Source organism: Pseudorca crassidens, chromosome 4 (genome assembly GCF_039906515.1).
Source record: "Pseudorca crassidens isolate mPseCra1 chromosome 4, mPseCra1.hap1, whole genome shotgun sequence".
NCBI classification, from domain to species: domain Eukaryota; kingdom Metazoa; phylum Chordata; class Mammalia; order Artiodactyla; family Delphinidae; genus Pseudorca; species Pseudorca crassidens.
The window spans coordinates 110974475-110999339 of record NC_090299.1 but is presented as its reverse complement, the minus strand read 5'-3'; the positions used below and the strand labels follow the sequence as shown (position 1 = coordinate 110999339).

The 24865-nt window shown below is 40.4% G+C and overlaps 1 long non-coding RNA gene across 3 annotated transcripts in view; it reads right to left on the bottom strand.

Annotated features, from left to right (window-relative positions):
- LOC137223216 (uncharacterized) overlaps positions 1 to 24772 on the bottom strand; it is a 322264-nt gene extending 297492 nt beyond the window's left edge. For all 3 annotated transcript variants that reach the window (XR_010942755.1, XR_010942753.1, XR_010942754.1), the window contains exon 1: positions 24663 to 24772. This is a non-coding gene — a long non-coding RNA (uncharacterized lncRNA). The remainder of the gene's footprint in view (positions 1 to 24662) is intronic.
- Between the last annotated feature and the right edge of the window lie 93 nt (positions 24773 to 24865).

Here is a 24865-nt window from a genome sequence, read left to right as displayed (position 1 = left end):
AGGGGGAAGAAAAATAAAGAGCTAGAAAAATAATCCTCAATAATGAGAACATGCATCAGTAATAAACTCTGAGCCATTCCTTAGGCCAAGTTCTGGAGAGGTGGCAACACCACCAAATAGGTTTGTGGAGTTCAAGAACAGAGGGGATTTGCAAACTATTGTCCTAGTTTAAAGTCCTGGGAGATGTCAATATCTCAGAGAAGAAATAGGTGCAGGCCAACTGGGAGACAGCTTAGGGATCAGGGACACCAGTGTGGCTTGGTGATGTCAAGGATCTGATGGTCCCCACTTCAACATCACATCTTGCTGCTACTTAAAGTAACTCCAGAGAAAGAGGAAGGATTCCCCAAATTTAATAAGTTAATTTTCTGCTACTCCAACTTAAAAAGAGGCTGAATATTAGTTTCCCAGGGCTTCCATAACAAATTACCAAAAAGTGAGTAGCTTAAGACAACAGAAATTCATTTTCTCATAGTTCTGGAGGCTAAAATTCTGAAATTAAGATGTCAGCAGGGCTGAAGTCTCTAGGGAAGAATCTCTCTTTGCCTCTTCCAGATTCTGATGGTTGCCAGCAATCCTTATCCTTCTTTGACTTGTAGATGCATCTCTCCAATCTCTGACCCCACCTGCACATTTCGCCCTGACTATGTTCACGTGTTCCACTTTTCTTATTAGGGCCCACCCTGATCCAGCATGACCTCATGTTAAGTTGATTATATGTGCCAAAACCCTATCTTAAAATACCATTACACCCACAGACTCCCGGTGAACACAAATTTGTTTATTCTTTTTTTTTTTTTTTGCTGAGCCATGCATGCGGCATTTGGGATCTTAGTTCCCTGACTAGGGGTTGAACCCACGCATCGCACAGCAGAAACGTGGACTCTTAACCACTGGACGGCCAGGGAAGTCCCTGAACATGAATTTGGGGAGGGGCATTTTTCAGCTCAGTTACGGGTTACAATAGAAGTTAAGCAAGCTTTAGAAAAATAAAATTATACCTTTTGCCTGCCTGAGTTTGTGGCTTACACTTTGTACCTATCACAGACAATAAAGAAAAAAGTGTAACTCTACCAATAATGGCTAAAAATTGTATGTTCTAGATCTTGAGTAATAAACAATTTCTCCACTATGGTTCTGAGGAAGATTCAGATTCTTCTTCCAGCATAAAAGACAGCTATATTGTAACATGTGTTAAATCACCCACTATAAAGGAAAATCACTGACACATATAATTGGCCCTTAAAATCTTTTTTGAAAGGTTAACTTGAATTAAAATAAAAAGAAGAGTATATGAATAACTTTCACCTCACTGGCTAGTAGAAACCATTCTGCCTCAGTGCGCTTTTCTTCTCTTGTAAAATTGGTCAGGAATATCATGGTACCAGCACTAAGAGAGGGCATTCATGTCTAATATGTGATTTTGAACAAGGCAAAAATAGAAGAGCGAGAGGCAGAAAATGGTCTTATCAACAACAACTACACACTCGTATAATTCACAGCTGGACTCCAAACTATGCCCCCATTTATAGAAATTCACATTTCCTTCTATTTTGCCCACATCGTTAAAACAACCATGCAAAATTAAGAGAACATCAGCAATGCACCAAGCTGAATCTGATGTGGAAAATTCTGATGGAAAGAGCACAGGGTTTATTATAGTGTCCAACCTGGCTTTTTGTCTATTTATCTATTTGCACAGGGGAAGAGGATCCCAAAGAAGATAAAGCTGAAGGAGATAACAGCCATTCCCTCACCAACAGGCAGACAGGTGGTGCTGAGCAGAACCGCCTGACCAAGCCACGCTGGGTGAGGAGTGTGCTGATGCTGTGCCACGCCCCCCAGCCCTGCCCTGGCCGGCATGTGACTACCACCTCCACAACCAAAGACATGTACGTTTGCAGGTACATGAGCTCAGATTATACAGAGAAGACATGTTTCATACACAAACAGTTTTCAAGTTCCTACTATGTACTAGGTCCTGTTTTACGTAGTTGTCGAAGGGAATATCAAGAATGGCAGTGACGTAGGAAATCATCAGCCACAGGAGAGGTGACATGAAGACTGAGTCAGAGGCGCTGTTGCTTGGCAATGACCCTCAGTCCCCTCACTGTCACCTTAAAGAGTTGGAAATGAGAAGACTAATGTTGGGGGGGGGTCAACATTTCAGTTGAATATGAGCCATACAAACCTTTTTCAGGACTTTTCTTTTCTCCCTGTTTCTTCATCCCTGATCATGTCATTGTATTGCTCTGACCACATGACCTTTTTACCAAAGGGAGAAGAAATATAAAGAAATCTAAACATAAATGTTTGTGGAGATCATGTCATTTGCTAAACCCTAGATAGGATTCTGATAATATTTAAGACAAATGGATCCTGGGGAGCAGGGTTACATAAAATTTCTCAATCATATTCACCATTTATTTTGTGGTAATCCATCAGTCTGGTGGACTGTTGGAAAATGTGGCAAGCTGAATCAGTTTTTAATTCATCCAAACATAGCATCTAGATCAATTATCAGAGTCTAGTTGTTTGATCACCCAGATGTGTCCTTAGTACCTGAAGTATTTACTAAATGGTAACTTAAGATGACCTCCTACTCAAAAGGAGAAACACAGTCACATGATTTATTAATTTATCCATCTATCCAGCAAGCCAGCCAGCCAGCCAACAATACTTATTAATCCTCTATTATGGGCCAGACATTGTGCTAAGCAATTAGGGATATCAAGAAGAAAAGAAATGATCTAAGTCCACAAGAAATTCATAATATTGTACAGTGGTCTCAAATATTTTTTATCGTACACTACCATCAGGAAAAAAAATTTGAGCACATACACCCAATACCAAAAATGTATATTTCTTTGTATGTTAAGCAAGTAATACTGTACTAATAAAGTGTATGTATATATAATATATAATACTACTACTATATTCATAAAGTGTATATATGTAGATAAATTATATCAGAAGAAATACATACTAAAATTGAAGTTAAAAGGAATGAAATGAGAAATAAATAGTTCTAAACAGAGTAAGAGAAAGAGTTCAAAGGAGAAAACCAGACCCTTAAATCAGTAACATCAGGGACAGTATTGAAGAAGACAGGTCACAGGTAGTCCTAATGTGAGCTCTTCTAAGCACATCAGTGGCCTCAATGTGGCTCCATTACGTTAGTCCCATCCACTGCTCACGCCAGACTGCCCTATTCCATCATTATGACTGCAGCATACAAGATTCCCAGGTGTGAGAGAGCAGTGTCAGCTAGTGCTACATAAATGACTTAGAATACAAATCTGGGGGACAGAGAAAAATAGTTTTGCTTTGGAAAATCCAAAACCACCTTAGTTTTCATTTTGTGTGGAAATTTAAAAGAGACTTCAGGATACTCACTGAAGCTTAAGAAGAAAAAAAATTACCACAAGTTCTTTTCTACAGTGATTAATAACATAACAAAAAATGAAAAGCCAAATTCTGCCACATTATGGGCAACCATCCTTATATCACTAAAAAGAATGATCTTATCATTGACAGATGCTAAGACTCAGTGGTTTGAATCACACCATGTGTTACAAATTAAAAAGGCTAAAATCACAATAACGCTAATCTGGAAAACAACAGGAGAAAAACAATTGTTAGGAGCTGCAGGGCCAACATTCAAAAGTAACCACATATATTAGCTCAAAAAAGCTGTGCATAAACCTATTAGTCCATATGTGCGTTGAACAAGTCTTGGTGCACTTTGCATAAAGCTTCCAATGGAAAAAAGTAACCATAATATGTTTCTACTTCTATTAAAAAGATATGTTTATATATAAGAAAAAGTATAAGAATATATACTGAGCTGTTAGCATTACTTATAAATGGAAGGGAGTTGGGAAAATGGAAACTTTTACCTTCTTAAACATCCATGTCTCTAAGTTTGAATTTTATAAGGATAATTTACTATTCTTATAATCTGGAAAAATAGGTAGTTATTTTTAACAAACAAAAAAACCTACTGAAAGAAATCACATTACAGTGTAATAAAAAACATTGTGAACTAAAAATCTATAGACTTGGGTTCAAAAGATCAACGCTGCCACTCACCAGCCATGAAATACATGATCACTAATATTTTTGCTGGTGCTGGTAGTGGATGCTGTTAAAGCAAGAAAATTCAACCAACTGACTCCAAAGGACCCTTAAGTTTGCCTAAGTCACCTCCTCTATAATTCTGCCTCTGTCATATATATTGTATTCCAGCACTGTCCCCTACCTTCTATATGCTGCATTACAATGGGCTCAAAAAGATGGATTTTTTCCCACCTGTGATGGAGAAATGCACATACTAAAACTATCATATAATGGACTTTAATCCTTACAAGGCCTCCTAGATTCTTCCCCTAGACTACACTTAGAGGATGGACAAGCAAAACTGCTTGGTGGAAGATGACATGTATGTATTGAATGGTCGTCTCTGGAAAATGAGGACTACCTACAACCCTCACTGGGGGGCTCCCCAGCCAGCGACCCAGGAAAGCACCCCATCTTTCTGTTCTGTTGAATGGCTCCTCCAGACCTGAGCAACCCTGGGTTTTAGTCTTGCATCCATCTCTACCCAGTGCAGCACCCAGGACAAGTTCTTTAACTCTCTGTCTGGGAGAACATTCCAGGTGCATATGTAAAAGTTAGGCTATCTTTTCTTGCCGTACTACATGAGTTCACGGAGAGTGATTTCTTGGTAGCTTCTTGAATTTTATTTCAGTAAACATTTAGCAAGTGCTAGTATGTGCTAGATACTATGTCAAGAGCTGGATATGAGGGAGATATGGCCCCTCCCCTTAGTGTTCCATATAATAGTATCTCAAATTGGTACATGGAAACAGAAGTGAGAGATACACATTTTCATGCATAGGTTCATTTCTTCATGTTAAAGATGAAGAAGCCCTGGGCCTTATCCTCAAGGAGCTTACTTATTAATATTTGCTTTACACTGATTTACAGAAATAGAAGAGGGAGGTAGGATTTTTGAAAATCCTTCTGTGAGTCAGCACACAGTAAACATTTACTATGTCCTAGTCACTAGGCTCGATGCCAGGGATACAAAAAAGGTGAAAACTACTTCCAAGAAGCGGATAGGAAACAAATTAGAGAGCGAGGCAGTGAGTACCCTGCACTGTGACTAAGCAACCACCTCTCCCTGGAGGACTTGAAGAGTTTGTCCCTGAGGAAGGACCCAGGATCAGATCTTAAGAGAACATTTCTTGCTAGGTAAAGAACAGAAGAGAAGGGAGGTGGCCAGGAATACCACTCGACAGATGCGGGGAGAAAAGGAGAAAGGTAAGCAGGGGGTCCTGACTATGCCAGGATTAATCCAGAATAAATGTGCTGGAATTTAGGGTCCCCTGACATTATCAGTGGGGACTTTATTAAAATGCACTGAACTCTGGGAGATTCTCAGATCATCCTTAGTGAATAAAGGTTCTGGGCATAAACTTCAACTGAGAATAAGGAATGGGGAAGAGCCCTGAAGATACCCCATGTGAACAGGGATAGCAACTGGCAACTAGGACCAAATCAGACTTGCAATCTGTGCTCAGAGAACTGATGGCTCCTGGGAGCACTGTTTTTCAGTACTTCTCAAACTTCAGCGAGGGAAAGAATCAATGTTGTTTCTTGTAAATCCTCCAGAGAACCTGGTTCTATGGTTCTGAAGAGAGGTAGGTCTAAGATTTTGCCTTTTTTTCCCTTAACAAACACCCCCTCGATTGAGATGCAGATGATCAACAGACCGCAATCTAAGAAGTACTGCCTTCAAGCTGGACCCAGGGGTCTGATGGAAGAGATAAAAATTCCACAGCTCTGAGATGCGAAACCCTAAATGTTTCAAGAGTATACCCGAAAATCAGATGCTGTCACTGTATGACATACTGACTCACCAGAGCCACATACAGAGCTACAGGGGTGAAAATATTTTATGCATTTGCCCAGAAGCATCAAGAAAGTGAAGCAAGCCTCGAAGAGTGTTTCTGCAAAAACCATGGGATAACAATTTAAAATTTGCTATTTCTGGGCGTATTGCTAATTCTGCTTTACTCTTCCATCTTGTCCTGGCATGTTCCTGCAGGGCTGTACTCTCAGCACCTGCTATGGCCACACGCCTAAAGGACAAGCTGAGGCCCAGGTGGAGGGAAGGGAGGCTGATGAACTCTGCCTCTGCCAGGAACCAGTCAGATCTGACCAGTCATTTCCCCAAGCTCAGTCACACTAACCCCTCTGAGAAAAGGGAAAAATCGTCAGAAATGAGGTAGACAGGGCGGTTCAAAACGGGGCATAAGTGGAGGCCAGAAGCTTTTCATCCATCTTCTGAGCTTGCCTTGCAAAAACGAGTCTTGTTTCAGTTTTCCTGAAGAAAATAGGACAAATTATCTTCTTTTAGGCTAAAGATAAGGTAAAACTGCAAAGCCATTCAAAAAGTATGTGAACTTAATCACCAAGGTTTCTATTTTTTAAAAAGTTTTTTGAATTTAACTTTCTAACGGTCAGGCTGATATTTAGGAAGTTCATTTCAGATATAGGTAATAAATCGATCTTTTTGTTTAACCTTAGTGTTACCAACTTTAAAAATCACTGGTTTCTCAGCCCTATTTCAGTGTAAGGCGGAAGTCGACTCAACGGGTAACATTCTGCAGGGAAAGACTGACACCTGCAGGAGGACTGTGTCACTACATGGTAAAATCCGCAGGAATTCTCAAAAATCAAACAATTCGGCAATGCACGGGTTACACACTCAGCATATTGCCTGGCATACAACAGCCTCTCAACAAATGATGACTGTTCTTACTTGATGGTGAATGGTGGCTGTACATGCTTTTGCAATGCATTTCTTGAAATTAAAAACAAAAAAGCCCAAGGATGAAAAGGGTCAGAGGCTATTCAAATTATTCAGATCATTCTTCTGTTTTGCATAGAAACAGTTGCAGACAGATAACAGTCTGTCTTGTTTTTAAAAACCTTACAGAAAGAAATTCTATAGCCTCCCCCATCCACATTGTGGCTCTACAGCCTTCAGCAAGGCCAGGCTTAGGCAAACTCCGTTAGGTATATAAATTTAATTTAAGGAGCTCTATCTCTCCTTTCAGAATAGACACCACCTCCCAATTTAGACCACCTGTTCAATAAACATTTTTGTTCAGGTACTATGTTCCAGGCACTGTGGTATTTAACCTGTGAACAATGGTGCCCAATGGCGAACTAGACATGTTTCCTGTTCTTGAAAAGTTTCCAGTCTGCTGATCCTGCAACACTCCAGGGTGCTCCTGCTTCCTTTTCTCTGCCCCCAACCTCGTTTTCAGCTCCTCATTTATTCCTCCTTATAAACACTTGATGCCAGGAACTTCCCATAATCTTCCACACTCCCAACAAAACTAAACTGCCTGTGCTTCATTTTCGCAGAGTTCCAGTCTAGGTAGCAACTAGCTGATCTGGTAAACTATTCCATGCCAAGGGCTAATGGATCATATCACGAAGGTAATTTGAACACATTTTAATGGGGTCTTCCTGAAGAAGACTAATCAAAATCATTCAGACCTTTGTGTTGGACTGATGGAGATGATATTCAGAGTTAGGCATGGCCATGTGGTGCAGCCCTACCTTGCCCATGTGGTACCTAGCCTCCAGAGAACAGAACCAAACCTTGATTTTTTGGTTTAACGCCACTGTTTAAACCTATCTTCTTATGAGCCTCAATAGAGTTGAAACATATACCCAATCATTTTTTACTGTAGAGTAGCTCCTTTATATTCCTGGTAAATGTCTCTTTTCCTTCTTCTTTCTGACATACAGAGGTTCCCCATAGTAATCCAAAAATAACATTGAAAAATGCAAAATTAGGTCAACTTGCATTTTTTGTCAATTACACTTATCTTCCTAAATTTTGCAGAGCAAGTAGTCAGGTGGAAAGGCTACCACTTCTCAAATTTATAAATTCTAATCAGATACAAGATGATTAGTAAGCTACTATTCCTACTTGTTGTAAATGGTGATCTCTCTAAGTAGTTCTTGATCTGTGCTCTTGGCCGTTCTCCAAGTGGGTGTTTGTTTAAAATTCTGGGCTCTGTCAGTGGTGATCTTGTTTCTGATAGCATTTAATTATTAAAAATCAAAATGTATTAGTCCACATTAAGAAACACAATTCCTTCACTTAGTTGAACTGAACTGTAGTGAATGTATATTCATTACCAAGAAAAAAGTCAAGAAATATAAGGTTTGTGTCCCAAGATATTAACTTTTTCAGTGGGGCATAAATTGTTTTTCTTTATATTAATATCTATCTCTAATGTTAAGAAGGCTCATTGGCAGATTATAACAAGTGCCCTTGAATATTTCCTTGGATCTGATTGGGTTTTTTTAAGCTATTCTTTAAATCCCCTGGACAACATGACAAAGTATATAAATAAGCCTTAGAAATTTATTCCTCAGGAAATTAAAAATGCCATAGAAGAGTTTGGGATTAGCAGATGCAAAGTATTATACATAGAATGGATAAACAACAAGGTCCTACTGTATAGCACAGAGAACTGTATTCAATATCCCGTGATAAACCATAATGGGAAAGAATATGAAAAAGAATGTGTGTGTGTGTGTGTGTGTGTATACACACACTGAATCACTTTGCTATACAGAAGAAATTAACATGCCATTGTAAATCAACTATACTTCAATAAAATACATTTTTTAAAAAAGATAAATCCAAATTTAAAATTTATAAAAATGCCATAGGAGAAAGGAACTGAACATTATTGATGCCTTTCGTACACTTTGTACATGTTATTTCATCTGTTTCTCTTGACAGCTCTGTCATGTCATGTCATGTAGGTTGTTTAGAAGGATCCTCACCTAACAGATGAGAAAATAAAAGCCAGGAGAGATTCCGTAACTTGCCAGTAAGCGATATTGTTCAGATTCAGCCTCGTGTCCATCTGGGTCTAGAGCACATGCTCCTTCCATGATAACTGAAGAACCTTATTCTAAGTGCTGGGTATGAATTTCAAATAAAAAGATAGACTTGGTATGAAGTGAGAATGCTATCAAGGTTGTAGCACCTTTATGGTGTCCAGTGGAACACCATAAAAATAGAAAAAAATTTTCAAGGGATTTGTGTTTACATGTTTAATGTTACGTTAGTGATTAACAAACTATGTTTATCATTTATGGAGGCTTTTCAATGTAATTTTCAAAGTGCAGCCATTTAGAGATTAAACATTATAGTGCAGTGTCTGCACATCATTTGTGAGAAATCTAACCTCACTATTGCTATAAACAGTTTAGGATAAAAACCCTGACTCCTAGAGTAATGAAGAAGCTTATCACATTTAAGCTTTATTGATTTCTGCTCTGCAGTATGTTTCAATGTATTTAGAATATCATTCTTGTAGCTAACGTGATTGACTATGCAATTAGTAGAAACAGATTTATTTGATCCTAATATTCACTCTAAAGATTTTGAACAATGTTATTTGCTCATTCCTTTATTCATTAAAAATTTATTGTAAAACAGTTTGGTGTTCCATATAAAACTAAGCATGCAAGTGCCATATGACCATGACTGAACAATTGCATTTGGGGGCATTTATCCCCAATAAATGAAAAATTATGTTTATATAAAAATCTGTACACTATTGTTCATTACAGCTATATCTGTAATAGCCCCAAACCGGAAATAACCCAGATGTCCTTCAACAGGTGGTTGGTTAAACAAATGGTGGTACATCCATACTATGGAGTACTATTCAGCCCTAAAAAGGAACACATTATTGATACATGAAACAACCTGAATGAACTGCCAGGGAATTATCCTTTTGGAAAAAGCCAACTCCAAAAGGTTACATACTGTATGATTCCATTTACATAATATTCTTAAAATGACACAATTGTAGAAATGGAGAACAGATCAGTGGTTGTCAGAGGTTAAGGAGGGGATGAGAGTAAGAGTGAAGTAGGTGTGACTATAAAAGACAACAGGAGAGATCCTTGTGGTGATGAAAACATTCTGTACCTGGACCGTGTTTGTGTCAATATCATGGCTGTGATACTGTACTATAGTGTTACCACTGGGGGAAACTGGGTGAGGGTACAACTCTATTATTTCTTACAATTACATGTGAGTCTACAATTACCTCCCCACAAAAAAGTTAATTTAAAAAAAAATGATATTGGGACTTCCCTGGCGGTGCAGTGGTTAAGACTCCACGCTCCCAATGCAGGGGGCACAGCTTTGATCCCTGGTTGGGGAACTAAGATCCTGCATGCTGCACTGCATGGTCAAAAAAAAAAAGATACTAAACACCTAAGGCACTGGAACTGCAAACAGAATAAAGATTCCTCAAAGGACACTAAATACCTACAAGAAAGAAGGTAATTCCACTGTAGTGTGGTAAATTCAGTTCCACAGTTTGCCTACACACCAAGGGGACACAGAGGAAAAGCACTGAGACTATATCTGGAATAATGGTATATGAAAAGTTTCCCAGAAAAGGTAATGGTGCAGCAGAGACTTGAAAAATTAATCGGAGCTATTCTGGCAAAGAAAGGGGAAAAATTGGTGAAGGGCATTCCAGGCAGAGGGAGCAGCATGTGCAAAGGCAAGGAGATTGGAAATAATGTGGTGCCTTCAGGAAACTATGAGTAGCTCGGTATGTCACGTGTCTGGTGGGTAAGGCTGCTGGGAGAGACAAGGCTCATCTCAATACTAGGTCAGGGTCTAGGTCTTGAGGTATACTACTGTAAATGGCTTGAAGTATATCCTGTAGGGTATAGCTAGAGATTATAAGTTTGACTGGCTCTCCATCTGTTTATATAGCAATAAATAATATTTAGGTTTTAAAGAGCATGGAGGTGGAGAGTGAATTATGAGTTGCAGGTGGGGACCAGAGATAGCTAGTGACATATTATAGCAGTGACAACAGGAATGAAGAAAAGGGATAAATTTGAGAGACAAAACAGAGACAGAATCCAACAGTATATGGTGACTATCTGAATGTGAGAGAGGAAGATAAGGGAAGAATCTAGGGCATAACCGCAAACGAGCAGGACTAGAATGATGCTCCCCAGCCCAGAGCAGACATCCCTAATTAATAATTATAGGGGGGAAAGGGGGAAGACGGTGGAAGAGTAAGACGCAGAGATCACCTTCCTCCCCACAGATACACCAGAAATACATCTACACGGGGAACAACTCCTACAGAACACCTACTGAACGCTGGCAGAAGACCTCAGACCTCCCAAAAGGCAAGAAACTCCCCATGTACCTGGGTAGGGCAAAAGAAAAAAGAATAAACAGAGAAAAAAGGATAGGGACGGGACCTGCACCAGTGGGAGGGAGCCGTGAAGGAGAAAAGGTTTCCACCCACTAGGAAGCCCCTTCGCGGGCGGAGACAGCAGGTGGCGGAGGGGGGAGCTTCGGTGCCACGGAGGACAGCACAGCAACAGGGGAGCGGAGGGCAAAGCGGAGAGATTCCCGCACAGAGGATCGGTGCCGACCGGCACTCACCAGCCCGGGAGGCTTGTCTGCTCACCCGCCAGGGCGGGCGGGGCTGGGAGCTGAGGCTCGGGCTTCGGTCTTATCGCAGGGAGAGGACTGGCGGCGTGAACACAGTCTGAAGGAACTAGTGCGCCACAGCTAGCCGGGAGGGAGTCTGGGAAAAGTATGGAGCTGCCGAAGAGGCAAGAGACTTTTTCTTCCCTCTTTGTTTCCTGGTGCGCGAGGAGAGGGGATTATGAGCGCTGCTTAAAGGAGCTCCAGAGACGGGCGTGAGCCGCAGCTAAAAGCGCGGACCCCAGAGACGGACACGAGACGCTAAGGCTGCTGCCGCCACCGAGAAGCCTGTGTGCGAGCACAGCTCACTCTCCACACCCCCCTTCCGGGGAGCCTGTGCAGCCCGCCACTGCCAGGGTCCCGGGATCCACGGACAACTTCCCCGGGAGAATGCACAGTGAGCCACAGGCTGGTGCAACGTCATGTCGGCCTCTGCCGCCGCAGGCTCGCCCCGCATCCGCAATCCCCCTCCCCCCAGTCTGAGTGAGCTGGAGCCCCTGAATCAGGGGCTCCTTTAACCCCGTCCTGTCTGAGCGAAGAACAGACGCCCTCCGGCGACCAACACACAGAGGCGGGGCCAAATCCAAAGCTGAACCCCTGGGTGCTGTGTGAACAAAGAAGAGAAACAGAAATCTCTCCCAGCCTCAGGAGCAGCGGATTAAATCTCCACAATCAACTTGATGTACCCTGCATCTATGGAATACCTGAATAGACAACGAATCATCCCAAATTGAGGAGGTGGACTTTGAGAGCAAGATTTATTATTTTTTCCCCTTTTCCTCTTTTTGTGAGTGTGTATGTGTATGCTTCTGTGTGAGATTTTGTCTGTATAGCTTTGCTTTCACCATTTGTCCTAGGGTTCTATCCGTCCGTTTTTTTCTTTAAAAAATTTTTTTTAATAATTATTTTTTTATTTTAATAACTTTCTTTTATTTTACCTTACTTTATTTTATCTTATCTTCTTTCTTTCTTTCTTTCTTTCTTTCTACTTTTTCTCCCTTTTATTCTGAGCCGTGTGGATGAAAGGCTCTTGGTGCTGCAGCCAGGAGTCAGTGCTGTGCCTCTGAGGTGGGAGAGCCAACTTCAGGACACTGGTCCACAAGGGACCTCCCAGCTACACGTAATATCTAACGGCAAAAATCTCCCAGAGATCTTTATCTCAACACCAACACCCAGCTTCACTCAACGACCAGCAAGCTACAGTGCTGGACACCCTATGCCAAACAACTATCAAGACAAGAACACAACCCCACCCATTAGCAGAGAGGCTGCCTAAAATCATAATAAGTCCACAGACACCCCAAAACACACCACCAGACGTGGACCTGACTACCAGAAAGACAAGATCCAGCCTCATCCACCAGAACACAGGCACTAGTCCCCTCCACCAGGAAGCCTACAAAACCCACTGAACCAACCTTAGCCACTGGGGACGGACACCAAAAACAACGGGAACTATGAACCTGCAGCCTGCAAAAAGGAGACCCCAAACACAGTAAGATAAGCAAAATGAGAAGACAGGAAAACACACAGCAGGTGAAGGAGCAAGATAAAAAGCCACCAGACCTAACAAATGAAGAGGAAATAGGCAGTCTACCTGAAAAAGAATTCAGAGTAATGATAGTAAAGATGATCCAAAATCTTGGAAATGGAATAGACAAAATGCAAGAAACACTTAACAAGGACCTAGAAGAAATAAAGATGAAACAAGCAACGATGAACAACACAATAAATGAAATTAAAAATATTATAGAAGGGATCAATAGCAGAATAACTGAGGCAGAAGAACGGATAAGTGACCTGGAAGATAAAATACTGGAAATAACTACTCCAGAGCAGAATAAAGAATAAAAAGAATTGAGGACAGTTTCAGAGACCTCTGGGACAACATTAAACGCATCAACATTCGAATTCTAGGGGTTCCAGACGAAGAGAAAAAGAAAGGGAATGAGAAAATATTTGAAGAGATTATAGTTGAAAACTTGCCTAATATGGGAAAGCAAATAGTTAATCAAGTCCAGGAAGCACAGAGAGTCCGATACAGGATAAATCCAAGGAGAAACACGCCAAGACACATATTAATCAAACTGTCAAAAATTAAATACAAAGAAAACATATTAAAAGCAGCAAGGGAAAACAACAAATAACACACAAGGGAATCCCCATAAGGTTAACAGCTGATCTTTCAGCAGAAACTCTGCAAGCCACAAGGGAGTGGCAGGACATATTTAAAGTGATGAAGGAAAAAAACTTATAATCAAGATTACTCTACTCAGCAAGAATCTCATTCAGATTTGATGGAGAAATTAAAACCTTTACAGACAAGCAAAAGCTGAGAGAGTTCAGCACCACCAAACCAGCCTTACAACAAATGCTAAAGGATCTTCTCTAGGCAAGAAACACAAGAGAAGAAAAAGACCTATAATAACAAACCCAAAACAAGAAAATGGGAATAGGAACATACATATTGATAATTACCTTAAATGTAAATGGATTAAATGCTCCCACCAAAAGACACAGACTGGCTGAATGGATACAAAAACAAGACCCATATATATGCTGTCTACAAGAGACCCACTTCAGACCTAGCGATACATACAGACTGAAAATGAGGGGATGGAAAAAGATATTCCATGCAAATGGAAACCAAAAGAAAGCTGGAGTAGCAATTCTCATATCAGACAAAATAGACTTTAAAATAAAGACTATTAGAAGAGACAAAGAAGGACAATACATAATGATCAAGGGACCAATCCAAGAAGAAGATATAACAATTGTAAATATTTATGCACCCAACATAGGAGCACCTCAATACATAAGGCAAATACTAACAGCCATAAAAGGGGAAACTGACAGTAACACATTCATAGTAGGGGACTTTAACACCCCACTTTCACCAATGGACAGATCATCTAAAATGAAAATAAGGAAACACAAGCTTTAAATGATACATTAAACAAGATGGACTTAATTGATATTTATAGGACATTCCATCCAAAAACAAGAGAATACACATTTTTCTCAAGTGCTCATGGAACATTCTCCAGGATAGATCATATCTTGGGTCACAAATCAAGCCTTGGTAAATTTAAGAAAATTGAAATTGTATCAAGTATCTTTTCCGACCACAATGCTATGAGACTAGATATCAATTACAGGAAAAGATCTAGTAAAAAATACAAACACGTGGAGGCTAAACAATACACAACTTAATAATGAAGTGATCACTGAAGAAATCACAGAGGAAATCAAAAAATACCTAGAAACAAATGACAATGGAGACACGACGACACAAAACCCATAGGATGCAGCAAAAAGAGTTCTAAGAGGAAAGTTTATAGCAATACCACCCTACCTTAAGAAACAGGAAACATTTCGAATAAACAACCACACCTTGTACCTAAAGCAATTAGAGAAAGAAGAACAACAACAAAAAAAAAAAACCAAGGTTAGCAGAAGGAAAGAAATTATAAAGATCAGAAATAAATGAAAAAGAAATGAAGGAAATGATACCAAAAATCAATAAAACTAAAAGTTGGTTCTTTGAGAAGATAAACAAAATTGATAAACCATTAGCCAGACTCATCAAGAAAAAAAGGGAGAAGACTCAAATCAATAGAATTAGAAATGAAAAAGTTGAAGTAACAACTGACACTGCAGAAATACAAAAGATCATGAGAGATTACTACAATCAACTCTATGCCAATAAAATGGACAATCTGGAAGAAATGGACAAATTCTTGGAAATGCACAACCTGCCAAGGCTGAATCAGGAAGAAATAGAAAATATGAACAGACCAACCACAAGCACTGAAATTGAAACTGTGATTAAAATTCTTCCAACAAACAAAAGCCCAGGACCAGATGGCTTCACAGGCAAATACTATCAAACATTTAGAGAAGAGCTAACACCCATCCTTCTCAAACTCTTGCAAAATATAGCAGAGGGAGGAACACTCCCAAACTCTTTCTACGAGGCCACCATCACCCTGATACCAAAACCAGACAAGGATGTCACAAAGCAAGAAAACTACAGGCCATTATCACTGATGAACATAGATGCAAAAATCCTCAACAAAATACTAGCAAACAGAATCCAACAGCACATTAAAAGGATCATACACCATGATCAAGTGGGGTTTATCCCAGGAATGCAAGGATTCTTCAATATATGCAAATCAATCAACGTGATAAACCATATTAACAAATTGAAGGAGAAAACCCATATGATCATCTCAATAGATGCAGAGAAAGCTTTCGACAAAATTCAACACCCATTTATGATAAAAACCCTGCAGAAAGTAGGCATAGAGGGAACTTTCCTCAACATAATAAAGGCCATATATGACAAACCCACAGCCAACATCGTCCTCAATGGTGAAAAACTGAAACCATTTCCACTAAGATCAGGAACAAGACAAGGTTGCCCACTCTCACTACTCTTATGCAACATAGTTTTGGAAGCGTTAGCCACAGCAATCAGAGAAGAAAAGGAAATAAAAGGAATCCAAATCGGAAAGAAGAAGTAAAGCTGTCACTGTTTGCAGATGACATGATACTATACATAGAGAATCCTAAAGATGCTACCAGAAAACTACTAGAGCTAATCAATGAATTTGGTAAAGTAGCAGGATACAAAATTCATGCACAGAAATCTCTGGCATCCCTGTACACTAATGATGAAAAATCTGAAAGTGAAATTAAGAAAATACTCCCATTTACCACTGCAACAAAAAGAATAAAATATCTAGGAATAAACCTACCTAAGGAGACAAAAGACCTGTATGCAGAAAATTATAAGACACTGATGAAAGAAATTAAAGATGATACAAACAGATGGAGAGATATACCATGTTCTTGGATTGGAAGAATCAACATTGTGAAAATGACTCTACTATCCAAAGGAATCTACAGATTCAATGCAATCCCTATCAAACTACCAATGGCATTTTTCAGAGAACTAAACAAAAAATTTCACAATTTGTATGAAAACACAAAAGACCCCGAATAGCCAAAGCAATCTTGAGAACGAAAAATGGAGCTGGAGGAGTCAGGCTCCCTGACTTCAGACTATACTACAAAGCTACAGTAATCAAGACAGTATGGTACTGGCACAAAAACAGAAAGATCAATGGAACAGGATAGAAAGCCCAGAGATAAACCCATGCACATATATCACCTTATCTTTGTTAAAGGAGGCAGGAATGTACAGTGGAGAAAGGACAGCCTCTTCAATAAGTGGTGCTGGGAAAACTGGACAGCTACATGTAAAAGTATGAGATTAGATCACTCCCTAACACCATACAGAAAATTAAGCTCAAAATGGATTAAAGACCTAAATGTAAGGCCAGAAACTATCAAACTCTTAGAGGAAAACATACGCAGAACACTCTATGACATAAATCACAGCAAGTTACTTTTTGACCCATCTCCTAGAGAAATGGAAATAAAAACAAAAATAAACAAATGCAGCCTAATGAAACTTCAAAGCTTTTGCACAGCAATGGAAACCATAAAGAAGACCAAAAGACAACCCTCAGATGGGAGAAAATATTTGCAAATGAAGCAACTGACAAAGGATTAATTTCCATAATTTATAAGCAGCTCATGAAGCTCAATATCAAAGAAACAAACATCCCCATCCAAAAATGGCAGAAGACCTAAATAGACATTTCTCCAAAGAAGATATGCAGACTGCCAACAAACACATGAAAGAATGCTCAACATCATTAATCATTAGAGAAATGCAAATCAAAACTACAATGAGATGTCATCTCACACCAGTCAGAATGGCCATCATCAAAAACTCTAGAAACAATAAATGCTGGAGAGGGTGTGGAGAAAAGGGAACACTCTTGCACTGCTGGTGGGAATGTGAATTGGTACAGCCACTATGGAGAACAGTATGGAGGTTCCTTAAAAATCTACAGATAGAACTACCATATGACCCAGCAATCCCACTACTGGGCATATACCCTGAGAAAACCATAATTCAAAAAGAGTCATGTACCAAAACGTTCATTGCAGCTCTATTTACAATAGCCAGGAGATGGAAACAACCTAAGTGTCCATCATCGGATGAATGGATAAAGAAGATGTGGCACATATATACAATAGAATATTACTCAGCCATAAAAAGATACGAAATTGAGCTATTTGTAATGAGGTGGATGGACCTAGAGTCTGTCATACAGAGTGAAGTAAGTCAGAAAGAGAAAGACAAATACCGTATGCTAACACATATATATGGAATTTTAGGGGAAAAAAATGTCAAGAAGAACCTAGGGGTAAGACCAGAATAAAGACACAGACCTACTAGAGAATGGACTTGAGGATATGGGGAGGGGGAAGGGTAAGCTGTGACAAAGTGAGAGAGTGGCATGGACCTATATACACTACCAAACGTAAAATAGATAGCTAGTGGGAAGCAGCCGCATAGCACAGGGAGATCAGCTCGGTGCTTTGTGACCGCCTGGAGGGGTGGGATAGGGAGGGTGGGAGGGAGGGAGACGCAAGAGGGAAGAGGTATGGGAACATATGTATATGTATAACTGATTCACTCTGTTATAAAGCAGAAACTAACACACCATTGTAAAGCAATTATACTCCAATAAAGATGTAGAAAAATAATTATAGGACTTCCCTGGCTTTCCAGTGGCTGGGCTTCGCCTTCCATTGCAGGGGCTGTGGGTTCGATCCCTGGCCAGGGAGCTAAGATCCCACATGCCTTGCAGCCAAGAAACCAAAACATAAAGCAGAAACAACATTGTAACAAATTCAATAAAGACTTTAAAAATGGTCTGCATCAAAAAAATCTTTAAAAAAATATTATACTCTTTACAACTCAAATCAGCTCTCCCAGGAGCCACTACTTATCCATCAGGGTTAGCAAATGAGTTGTATTTATTTTCCACCTCTTACATTAGACAACTGCTGAATTTATAGATGGATGGTGGTGTTACCCAAAAAATGGGTGAAAGAAGAATTGAAGAGAAAAAGTTTGAACTTGCTTCAATATGTTCCTGAGTTTGAAGGTCATGAGAGACATCAAAGTGGAAATACGTAATAAGAAATGGATATTTAGGTGTACAGCTCAGGATGGAAATTTGGGAACTAGGAGCATATATGTGGAAATTAAACCTTAGGAATCGAGACAGTTACAGTGTAATTACACTATGTAAAGGGACAAGAAAAAGAGATCAAGCACAGAACCCTTAAGAACATGGATATTTATGTGATAGGCAAAAGAAGAAGTGATCACAAAAGAGACTAAGGTAGTATGTTACGAAAAATAAGAAAATCAGAATATGGTTACTGAAACTCAGGAAGGAAAGAAAGGGAAAGTGGTCAGCAATTAAGTGCTGCAGATAAATCAGTAAAATAAGGACTAAAAAGAACTTATTAACAGAGACCCACGGAAGATGGTGATGGTGGTGGCATCACAGATTTTGGACCCAGCCCAATCCAGGCTGATCTCATCTTGAAATCTTAATTGCATCTGCAAAGACCATTTTTCCAAATAAGGTCATATTCACAGGTTTCAGGAGGACATATCTTTTTTGGGGGAAGAGGGGCACATTCAACCCACTACAGTGTGACAAACATGCAAAATGCCTTCACCCCAGGCCAACAACCCCAAAAGTCTCAACCCATTAGAGCATTAACTCTAAAATCTTATCTAAATATCATCAGCTCAAGAGTCTCAAATCTTATCTAAATCATCTAAATCTGGTATGGGTTAGACTCTGGGTATGATCTATCCTGTGACAAAATTCTTCTCTATCTGTAGAGTCTGTGAAACCAGAAAAAATGCTATCTGCTTCCCAAATACAAGGGTGGGACAGGCACAGGATAGACATTCCCATTGCAAAAGAGGAATAAAGGGGTCTCCATTCCCAACTAAGCTCCAAATCCAGCAGGACAAATTCTTTTAGGTTTCAAGGCCTGAAAATAATCCTCTGTGGCCTGATGCTCTGTCCTTTGGGCCTATGACGGGACCCTGCCAGTCTCTGTGTCACGGGGGCTCTGCCCTTGAAGACATTCTTCCTTTTTCTTGAAGGGTAACACATGTTTGCAAACAAGTAACTCTATCAGCCAGCTTCCTGCCTGTAGAATCTCAGAAGTCCACAAGCCTTCCTTCATTTGGTCCTCTCTCTGTCCCCTTCAGTTCAAACTGTCAGCGTTCCTGCTAATACAACTTTCTCAAAAACTGTGTGTGCCTCCTCTGTATGACATGGAGGTCTACTCCATTAGACAGAAGGGTCCCCACAGATCTTTCTGGATAGCCCCATATCTATTCCTGGCTTCTGCTGAATGGTTGAGTAAATCCGTAAGTTACAAGACAATCTCTTAAGCAAAAGGTTGCCCAGCCATATCCTTGACCCTCTTTCCAGAGCATGCTTTTCCAACAATGAATTTCCTAATTTTAGCATTCTTTGTGATCTAGACAGTTTGAGAATCTCCCAAATCACCAAATGCTTGTTTCTTTTTGCTTAACAGTTCCTTCCTCCCATTTATCTCTTTCCTTCATGTTTCACTATAAGCAGCAAGGAGAAACCAGGCTGATTTTTTAGCACTTTCCCTGGAAATCTCCTCAGCTAAATATCCAAGTTCATCACTTTTAATTCTGCTTTCACCCAACAATAGAACTCAATTCAGCCAAGTTTTCTGCCACTTTATAACAAAGATTTCCTTTCCTTCATTTTCTAATGCTATGTTCATTTCCTCCTGAGACCTCCCCAGAAGAACCTTTTAACATTCACATTTCTACCAATATTTTGTTCATGACAATACATGTATGCTCTAAGATGATAGAAGCTTTCTCTACTGCACTCTTCACTTCCTTCTGAGATCTCATCAGCATTTCCTTTAACATCCACGTTTTTACCAACCACCCACCACTTCAAGGAAATCTAGGCTTTCTCTATCACGCACTTCAAAATTCTTCCAACTTCTATAAACTACCCAATTCCAAAGCCACTTCCACATTTTTAGCTTTTGTTACAGCAACACCCCTTTTCCAACACCAAAATCTGTATCAGTTGCTTAGGGCTGTCACAAACTTGGTGGCTTAAAACAACAGAAATTTATTCTCTCAGTTCTGAGGTCAGAAGTCCTAAGTCTGTAGGGTAGGCCACTCTCACGCTAACGGCTTTGGGAGGGAATCCTTCCTTGCCTCTTCCAGCATATGGTGGCACCATGGGCCACGGGTTCTGTGGCTTGTGGCGGTATAACTCCAATCTCTGCTTCTGTCTTCACGTGGCCTTCTTCTGTGCTTGTGTCTCAAATCTTCCTCTCCTTTCTCTTACAATGACACCAGTCATCAGATTTAGGGGCCACCCTAAATCCAGAATGATCTGGAGATATTAAACTTAATTATATATGCAAAGATCCTATCCAAATAAAAGTCACATCCAAGGTGTCAACTGAAAAAGAAAGCACAGCATGAGAGCTGTGAGTTTCAGCTTTATCTGGCAACTTACTGAGGACTTCAGGCCGGGAGACAGCCAAAGGGAAAGTAAAAACAGACAGGGGAATGTTGGAGATACATCTGAGAGAAAGGTAAGTGACACAGCAAGATCCATGAGGCGACTAAAGGGAACATGATCCAGAAAACAGGTAGCAGATTGACCTGAAGTAGCGGGTTCAAAGGGGTCATTTCTACTGAGACAAAGGAAAGGAAACAAAGGATGGGCTTTAACTTGGGGTGAGCTTAGAGGGGGAGGGTTAGCAGCAGAAAGTTGAGGAAGTTCCCACTCTCTGACCTCTCGTTTCTCTGTGAAAGGGGAAGGGGTTGATCTGCTAATGTTAAGTGGTGGGTGGGGAGTAGAAGGTGTCCAGCAAATGTTAGAATATCCAAAGTGGAGTTGAAAGTTCCACAGAAACTGTAAACTGAATCTGCAGAGATACCAATCCACGGCATTTTTGTCATCTTCTTCAGCGACTTGGGTATGGAATTAAAGAAGATATAGTTAAGTTGATGAACAGTTTGTGGTTTATTGTTTCTTCAGATCAGCCTCATTTGACAGGAAGGTTGCAATCATTGGCAAGGAACTGGTTGTGGTGATGGGGAAGGAAGGAAAAGAAGGTGCTGATAAAATGCAGCCAAGGGAGGAGATAACTCCAAGGCTTAAGAGACTGAGTGAACAGGGAATCAGGGTTAAAAACAGATTCAGGGGGAAAGATAATGAGTTCATTTTCACTGTTTCAGGCTTCCATGTCCAGTCCTGTATGTGAATCCAGATGTACAGAAAGGAGATCTGGCCTGAAACTACCGATTTGTGAGACATCAGCTTAAAGATAGTAACTGAAGCCACGGAAATATAGAGAGTAAAAATAGAATACATTTTTTCAACAACTGAAGAAAGAATCCTAAAACATACCTTGGTTTAATACTCAGGTGGAGAAACAGCAATTATCAAAGGCCTCTGGAATGGACAGGCCGAAAAGTAAGGAAAAAATCCAGGTGTGAGTTGTCTCAAAAGTCTAGAAAAGAGAGTTTCATGGTGGGGGGTGCGGAGGGGAGGCAGTCAAAATGTCAGTTTGCTGTGCAGATTGGTAAAGATGACTATCTAAAAGATGTCTTATTCATCTCTGTTTTCTGGGACAAATGTGTGGCACACAACTGGAATTCAATAAATGTAAACTTCCATGGTGCGTCCATTCCAATACCTGCGAGTCTCGCTCCAATATCATTTTACAGCTATGAAAAAGAATAAACAAGAAGGAAGGAGGGAAGGGAAAAATATCTCAGATGCTCCATGAAGCCCGCATGTCTCTCCATCCCAGATCACTGAAAGCCATCCTATAAAACAAGGCACAATCTGAGTGTCCCCAAACCTCAAATCCCTGTAGGACACAGACTGATCACAGCAACAGTAAAAATTTGAAGTTTCCTGGCTCTTGGGCCCATGTGAAGGTGTAGGACTCCCAACTCCTCAAGAATTTCCTACCCCCTACCACAAGTGTATTAAAGGCAAGATGTGTCTCTCCACAGGTGCTTATGATGAGATGCTGCCATTTTCTCAGTAACTCTTACTGGGCAGTTCAGTTCCCCATCCTGTCACTTCAAGCGCACTGAGATTTCTGCTAGATGCAGCTGTTGATCCCCCACCAGGAGGGGGAGCCCCTGGCATTCCTTTACCAGGCATGCTACTGATGTCTTCTGTCAAGCACCATGACTAAACAGCCAGAGCCCTCAAAGTGCAAAATCCCACAGCTATCTGTGGGGAACTGTGCCCTCTCCCCTTTGCGTTACCACTGTTAGAGATGCCCCAAAGCAATGTGGCTCCTGCTTCCATTGCCTTACAGGCCTGAGTGGAAGAGGAAATAGAGCTCTTTCCACTTTTTTACTCATAGACCTCTTTTTCTCTCTAGATTCAGACATGGATTGTTGCTATATCTATGTTTTCATATCTGTCCATTCATTTCATAAGGGCGGGTGGGAGTTAAGTACTTAGTGTTAAAGACTGCTTACTTTAAAAATTAAACCACGTGAATGAATTAGAGAGAACTGACATGGGTTATAAATGATTGAAGTCAGTCCAGAAGTCATTTTGCAACAGGTTTCACAACAATAAAAGCAGCTGCCATTCCTAATTCTTCACTCTAGTGTCTCACCATTATCATAATGCAGCTGCCGTTCTCAGGTCTCTGTCTCTGATGATCTCTGGGCATCTTTCTACTTCTGTTTCAAATACCAGGTTACAAGCTCTCTTCCCGCATCTCCAGGCCAAATTCCCAAGAAAGACACTGATCGAAGAAAGCTAATTACCGTTGCTCTTGCATGGACATCTGTGTTAGGACATTTCATGGGCCACTGATCCATCTTTGGGTCAGCGGTGGCCACATTCCTGTGGCACCAGCGTGAATACATGCTGAAAGAACTTCCCAGAAGACTTCTATGAGCATGGCAGGCATTCTCAGGCATGATCTTCCTCCACTAGGAAATGAGAATTCCTATACACAGTAACCTTAAGCAGAGCTAATGTACTGAACACACAGTAAGCTTTTAAATATTAGTTTTGGCTTCATGGCTTAAAAAAAGGTCTCAGTGTTTCCTTTTACATGACATTTAAGTTCGCTTAGGATTTATCTAAATTTGTCTAGTTTTATCTATTAATATATCTTCCCTTGAAATCTAATAATAGATAACATTTTGGGGGGCTAACAATATGCTCGGCAGTTTTCTCCGAGTGTTACATGGATTCACTGATTTAATCCTTACAACACAAAGTACTGTTATTATCCCTATTTTACTAGTAAGAAAACTGAGACGCAAAGAGGTTAAATACTTGCTAAGTAAATGGTTGAATTCAAACCCAGGTAGCAAGGCTTCAAAGCCCAGAAGTTAATCAGTAAACCATACTGCCTCTCACACAGCAACTAATATTACTAACACAATAACAAAACATAAATAATAGGCATCATGAATGATTCTCATCATGCATGTAACCAAACAATGGGCTAAAGATTCTACATATATGGATGCAAAACTGATGTTTTGCCCTGTTGCCATTATGAATAAGCATTTGCATCATAATTCGTAGCCGGAGACAAAGCTATAACACTTGTCCCCCAAATTTTGATATATTTCATCTTTATCATTAAGTTAGGTATACTTTCTCATTTCCATTGTGATTTCTTCATCAACCCATTAAATACTTAGAAGGGTTTTGTTTCAATTCCAATCATTTGGGGCTTTTCGGTTTTCTTGTTTATTCCTAGTTTGTCTGTTGTGGTCAGGGAAAATACTCTGAATGCTTTTTGGTGCTTTAAATGTGCTGGGGCTTTCTTTATGACTCAGCGTATGCTCGGTTTTGGTATAGTTCCATGTACATCAGTTTTCCTCTATTTCCAACCACTTGCAAGGACTGACCTTAGCCCAGAAAACCTCGAAGGTCCCCTCTGACCCCAAGTGTGTGAGATTTCACGATAAAAAGTAACCAGTGAAGAGTTAGCTCTAGTTCCTATTTTTCTTCCAGTTACTCTTTTCCCCTTGATTTTCAAAATGTAACATATATTGCTTCTAATTAAAAACAGAATAAGAAAAAAAAAACCACTTGAATTCGCTATACAGTACCGCGCTCTTCTCACGGAAGAGGAGAGGCCGGCCGCCGCTCGTAAGCGCTCGAGCTGCCCGTGAACCCCAGGCGAATCCCGCAGGTCCTTGCTTACAGTCGCACACGCGCGGACTGCGGCCCCGCCCCCTTCCCAGCCGCGCCGGCCCCAGCCAGGTCCGAGGGGCGGGGCCCGCCGCGGCGTGCTGACGTCAGGGAGGGCTGC